This window comes from Vigna radiata, chromosome 9, assembly GCF_000741045.1.
Source record: "Vigna radiata var. radiata cultivar VC1973A chromosome 9, Vradiata_ver6, whole genome shotgun sequence".
Lineage (NCBI taxonomy): Eukaryota > Viridiplantae > Streptophyta > Magnoliopsida > Fabales > Fabaceae > Vigna > Vigna radiata.
Window position 1 is genome coordinate 10,120,529 of NC_028359.1, and position 6,000 is coordinate 10,126,528.

At 39.9% G+C, this 6,000-nt stretch overlaps 1 long non-coding RNA gene across 1 annotated transcript; it reads left to right on the forward strand.

The window, feature by feature from the left end:
- The first annotated feature begins 2,191 nt into the window (after positions 1–2,191).
- On the forward strand, positions 2,192–4,166 carry LOC111242536. Its single transcript, XR_002669674.1, has 2 exons — positions 2,192–3,227; positions 3,306–4,166. It is a non-coding gene; the product is annotated as an uncharacterized LOC111242536 (long non-coding RNA).
- The last annotated feature ends 1,834 nt before the right edge of the window (positions 4,167–6,000 follow it).

Consider the following 6,000-nt stretch of genomic DNA (forward strand, 5'->3'; position numbering starts at 1 on the left):
AAATTCTTAAGTATTAAGAAAGGTTAAGTATTAAGGAAAGGTTGGTAGGTGGTGGTTAAGATTAAGATGTTAATTTAATAAAATAATATTAAAATAATATTAAAAAATTAGTAAATAGTAAATTTTTTTTACTATAAATAGCTAAGGATGGGAGAATGATTCTACACAAGAAATAAGAGAGAAAGAGAGAAAGTGAGAGACGGAAAGAATTTAGAAGAAAATTTTAGAAAAGTAGAGGTTCTGGAAGGTTTTCGGGGGAACAACCTCAGAGTAGGAAACTAAGTGTCGAAAAGAGGTAAGGGGAGCTAACCTTTCTAAGTTTTTAAAATTATAAAAATATTTTTTTACTATTTATGTCTTGAAATTTTGTGTGCAATTACTATTAAAGAAAAAACCTATGTGCTTGTTGTATAACTATTTGAATTTCTGTGATAATGTTATATGTTGTTGTTTTGAATCTGTGAATAAGAAATTTGTTAAGAACAAGTTGAGGAACACTTTGGCTAAGGAAAGACTTGGTACTTAAGTTGTCCATTGTTACGCACCTCTCTTTCCTGGAAGTCTACTCAATGAGTTTTTAACCAAATTCTTATCAGGCAGATTATGTACAGTTAAATTATTGTGTGATATATTCAATTTGTATGATTTTTGGGATGGATGGACGTTATGATGTTTGTGTGAATTATTGTGTGTATATCCTTTGTTTTAATAATGGGCTATAAATAAATCTACTGTTATGTGGAATATGTGATATGTATAATGGTCTAGAATAGTCTCGTTGTATAAGTAGTGAGAGTTTAGTCTCATTGTATGAGTGGTGGACATCAGCGTTGTGGTTGTGGGTTCTGATAAGCTCTCTAGATGAGCGGTGGGAATTGCCTTGATAAGCTCTTTGAGCGGTGGGAATTGCCCTGATAAGTTCACTAGACGAGTGGTGAGCAACAACCCTACACATCAAAGATGGTGTGTAACGACCTGATAAGCTCTTTATAGAGTGATGGAAATGACGCCAAGTGTATGTCCTGATAAGCTCGTTACAATTGAGGTTGCATTGTGATTGATGACCCTGATAAGCTTACTAGATGAGTAGTGAGAATTTAGTCTCGTTGTATGAGTGGTGGACATCAGCGTTGTGGTTGTGGGTTCTGATAAGCTCTCTAGATGAGCAGTGGGAGTTGCCCTGATAAGCTCTTTGAGCGGTGGGAATTGCCCTGATAAGTTCACTAGACGAGTGGTGAGCAACAACCCTGCACATCAAAGGTGGTGTGTAACGACCTAATAAGCTCTTTATAGAGTGATGAAAATGACACCAAGTGTATGTCGTGATAAGCTCGTTACAATTGAGGTTGCATTGTGATTGATGACCCTGATAAGCTTACTAGATGAGTGGTATGTCTTATATGTTGTATAGAGGTGTATGCAGTATGAATATGTGATATGTATATCGGTGTATGTAGCATGATGTGATGGAATGTTTCATAGATTAAGTTACAAGATTGTTTTGGTTAGCTCACCCTTGCTTGTGTGTGCATGTGAATGCGATGATCGTATAATGTGTGATGTTATATGGGAGCAGATGTAGGAATGTCGTTATAATCCAGTTCAAGTGAGGATAGAGGCAGAAGAATAGTTGATAAGAGTTTGCGTTATCTTTATAGACGGGAAGTAGAAATCTGAGAATTTTTGTATATTGAGGAAAAAACTTTTATTCCTCGTTTCTATGACTGTTCTATCATATCAAGAATGTAATATCTATATTATAGTTTAATATTATCATTAGGGGGATGCTACATTTAAAACATATTTTTTAATTTTTTTAAAAAAAGAAAAGGTCTTAGCACGAGGACGATGCGTGCGATCAAACACGTGCTTAAACCTTTAAAACATTTTTGATAATTTTTATAAAAGAAGAAAAGGTATTAGCACGAGGACGATGCGTTTGATCACACACGTGCATAAACCTTTAAAATATTATTTTTTTAGTATTTATATATTAAATAAAAGTAGGTAAATATTTAAAACGGAAAAGAGAAAAAAAATTAAAAAAAATAAAATAAAAATAAAATAAAACAAAATAAAATAACATAAACAAGATAAAAAATAGAATAACATAATAAAAAGGATAAGAAACAAAATGGAAAAATGGAAAGCATAAAAGAAATTCAAAATTAAAAGAGAAAGGCCAAAATGTTAATGGAGGGGTAAAAACCTAAGAAGGGTGACTACATAGAGTAAACCGACCCGTGGTTGCCTATGGGCTCGAGGCCTAACTCAGAAAAGGAAAAAGAAAAGAGGAAAGGGGAGTGTCAGGATGAGAAACAGAGGTGCTAAACTCTTTATTAGAGTTTTCAGAAGTGCCAATGGGCTTAAGCCCAACCAGGAAAAATGAAGAGGTGCACAGTCGAGAAATAGGGGTACAGCGAAGGAGGAAGGTTTCTTAAGAAAAATCTGGAGCCCAACAACTTGGCCCAAGGGTTTCAGCAGAAGCTTTAGGGGTTCAAGCCAGCTCCCTCTCATTCTGCCATTTCACTCAAATGAGACCTAGGGTCTTCTTCTCTGGGCAAGAAAACCCAGAGACATTCACCTTCCGCCGTTAGACGACCACGTCCTAGCCGCAATTCGAATGGCCACCGAGAGCCGCCGTCGGCGGCGTCACCAATGCCTTCACCGGAAGAGCCACCGCCCTTCACGCCGGACCACCATCTCGTCCTCTCTTCTTCGCGTGAGACCGACCCCAACTCCGAGATGCCCCCACTCCCGCCGCCGTCGACGAAATCAACTATACAAACCGGAAGTCGAGGCCGCGCTGGCGACGTTGCTCGCCGCCGGAGTCGTCGCCGGCTGCCAGGTTGTCTCCTTTCCTCACGCGCGAGATCACCAGAACGCCACCAATCACAGCGTCTAGGTCCTCTTAATCAACTTTTCTTCTTCAGCATGCGTAGGAAATTCTAAGACAGGCACATCATAAACACTTGTCTCCATGGAACAAGAGGTTCGACCAACTGGTTTCTCATGCCCAAGGGGTTCACACAAAGCGGTCCACCATAGGCTATTTCTTTTGTTGGCAACGAGGGTGACGCAGTCGGAGTGGCAGTGGTTGGACCTAAAAACGACGCCGAATCGATCTAGATCGCAGGGGGGCGGTGGCGGCGTGCGTCACTTTGACGGCGCCGGAGGCAAGGCCAAACACCAAATTCTGTTGCCCTTGTTTGAATGTATTGGATAAGGTGAGCTGTTTCGAAGACGAGCTTCGAACCTACTGGTATGGGGTTACTGATTTGGTCTATCGGTTCCGTTTGGTATAGGGGAAAGGAGGTCTCTGATTGAGTGTAGCTTCAACGTATACCACTACCCAGATTGAGGGGAACCTATGGTTTACTAGAGGAACAAAAAAAAGCTTCTATTCTTTCGGTTCTTTGCATAAGAAATACATCTGTTTTTGCTTTTGTTTGCCTTTTGCTGCATTTTTCTATGGTGTTTTTTTCTAGGTGCAAATAGATAGGTATATTGGTTTTGATGTTAGGGAATATGCACTATGTCCTATTGTCAGTTAAATATGATGGGTTTTACAAGCATTGAAACTGCATTTTGGGTGCAGTTTTCTGATTGACAGAGGATATCACAGAGTAAACGAACATAACCACATACACGCATATTTCATTCATATTCCAGACATGTAACAGAGACATATAACAGGGGCATGTAACAAAGCAGCAGGCATTCACAAAGACCAAGAGCTTGAAGAAGACAACCTACCTTCGCCGCTTCAAAGAACTGGTGAAGTCAAATGGTTCTCCTCTTCTCTGGCTGTGAGGTGTTCCTTCTTCCCAAGTGGTGATGATCAGTGATGGCAATGGTAGTGGGTCTCCAATGTTTTTGTGAGGGTCCGGTGTTTCTTCAATAGTGAGGTTGATAATGAGGTGTTGGATATGAATGATGTTATTTTGTTCTGATAGTATTTTTTTTGTGCTCTTGGTGTGAGTGATGGTGAATGAATAATGCTCTTCTCCTCTCCCTGCTTTCTGACTCTTCAAGGCCTATCCCCAGGATCTCCCCTTTGTCCTTCTCTTTTGTTTTGCGTTCGATTTCATGTTTGTCTTTTTCCTTTTCTCATGTATTCATTGTATTAGTTGACAAACAAAATATTCCAAATATTTCTCCTTTTATGAATGTTCATGACTCTGCATAAAGATTTTAGCAAAAAGAGCCCAGACTTTTTGATGCTCCAACCACATATACACGTTTTAAGAATAACGTGTAATGTTGGATGGTGAGCGTTGCCTGGTGTTCTGCGGGTTGCCTGGTGCTCTGTTGCATGAGGATCAGCCTTGTACGTTAACATGCCACAGGAAAGCTTATTTCGGTCTTGCGTGACATTAAGGATGGGAAGTCTGCCATACCTTTTTTTTCTTGTTTTCTCTTTTTTTTTTCTTAGATTTTTTTTGTTTTGTTAACATTTATCATAAAATAAACTAAACAATAAAAGAGAAATTGACGTAAATAAAGTTAAATAACTCTAAATAATAAAGTAAAATTAAAAATAAAAATAGAATTAAAATAAAAGCTAATAATAATAAGAAAATACAAAATAAATAAAAACAATATAAAACGAAATAACATAATAAAATCAAAATTAAAATAATAAAAGACATAAAACGAAGTAAAAGAAACATATAATTTTAGTCACCCGGACGAAATTGGGTGTTGACAGTTGTCCCTCTTTACTTAGATATTACTAGATAATATGAAAATTTGATATTTTCGTATTATCAAAGTAAAAGCTAACTAAAGATAGAAACACTAATTTCGACAGGATTTCAAAAGAGAAAGAGAAAGAATAAAAACTTGAGCTGGGCTTTGTGGACTAGTATGGAAACTGGGCTTGATGAGCCAGTGTGAAAATTGGGCTTGGTGAGTCAGTGTGAAAACTGGGCTTAGGGGCTAGGCGAGCTGAGCTTATGGGCCAGTGTGGAAACTGGGCTTAGGGGTCAGGCTAGCTGGGCTTACGGGACAATGTGGAAACTAGACTTAGGAGCCAGTGTGGAAACTGGGCTTAAGGGCCAGGCGAACTGGGCTTAGGGGCCAATATGGGAATTGGGCTTTGGGAGCCAATGTGGAAACTGGGCTTTAGGGGCCAGGCGAAACTGGGCTTTAGGGGCGAGGTGAAACTGGGCTTGGGGGCCAGTGTGGAAACTGGGCTTAGGGGCCCAGTAAAATTGGGCTTAGGGGCCTGGTAAAATTGGGCTTACGAGCCAGTGTGGAAACTGTGCTTTGGGGCCAGTGTGGAAACTGGGCTTAGTGGGTCAGGCGAAGCTAGGCTTATGAGCCAGTGTGGAAACTAGGCTTAGGGGCCAGTGTGGAAACTGGGCTTAGGGGCCAGTGTAAAAACTGGGCTTATGGGCCAGCGTCGAAACTGGGCTTAATGGGCCAGGCGAAACTGGGCTTGTGGGCCAGTGTGGATATTGGGCTTAGGGGCCAGGCGAAACTGGGCTTATGGACCAGGTAAAATTGGGCTTAGGGGCTAGTATGTAAGCTGGGCTTTGTGGGTCAGGCGAGCTGGGCTTATGGGGCCAGGTGAAACTGGGCTTATGGGCCAGTGTGAAAACTGGGCTTAGTGGCCAGTATAGAAACTGGACTTAAGGGCTAGGTGAAACTGGGTTTAAGGACCAGTGTAAAAACAAGACTCTAAAAAAAAACAAAATATATTTTTTATTTTTTGTGCTCGACAAGGGTTGACCTTGCTCCTACGTATTCTCAGGACGAGAAATCAGGGTTACGTAGTTCTAGATGAAAGATTGATTGTTGTTTGAAAAAATATGTTTTGTGTTTTGGTATTTTTATATGAGGAAGGGAAAAAGTTTTTAGCACAAGGCCGACGCGAACGGTCACACGTGTGCTTAACCTTAAACATTTTTAATTATTTTTATAAAAAGGAAGAAAAAGGTTTTCTAGCATAAGGACGATGCGAATGATCACACATGTGCTTAAACCCTTAAAACA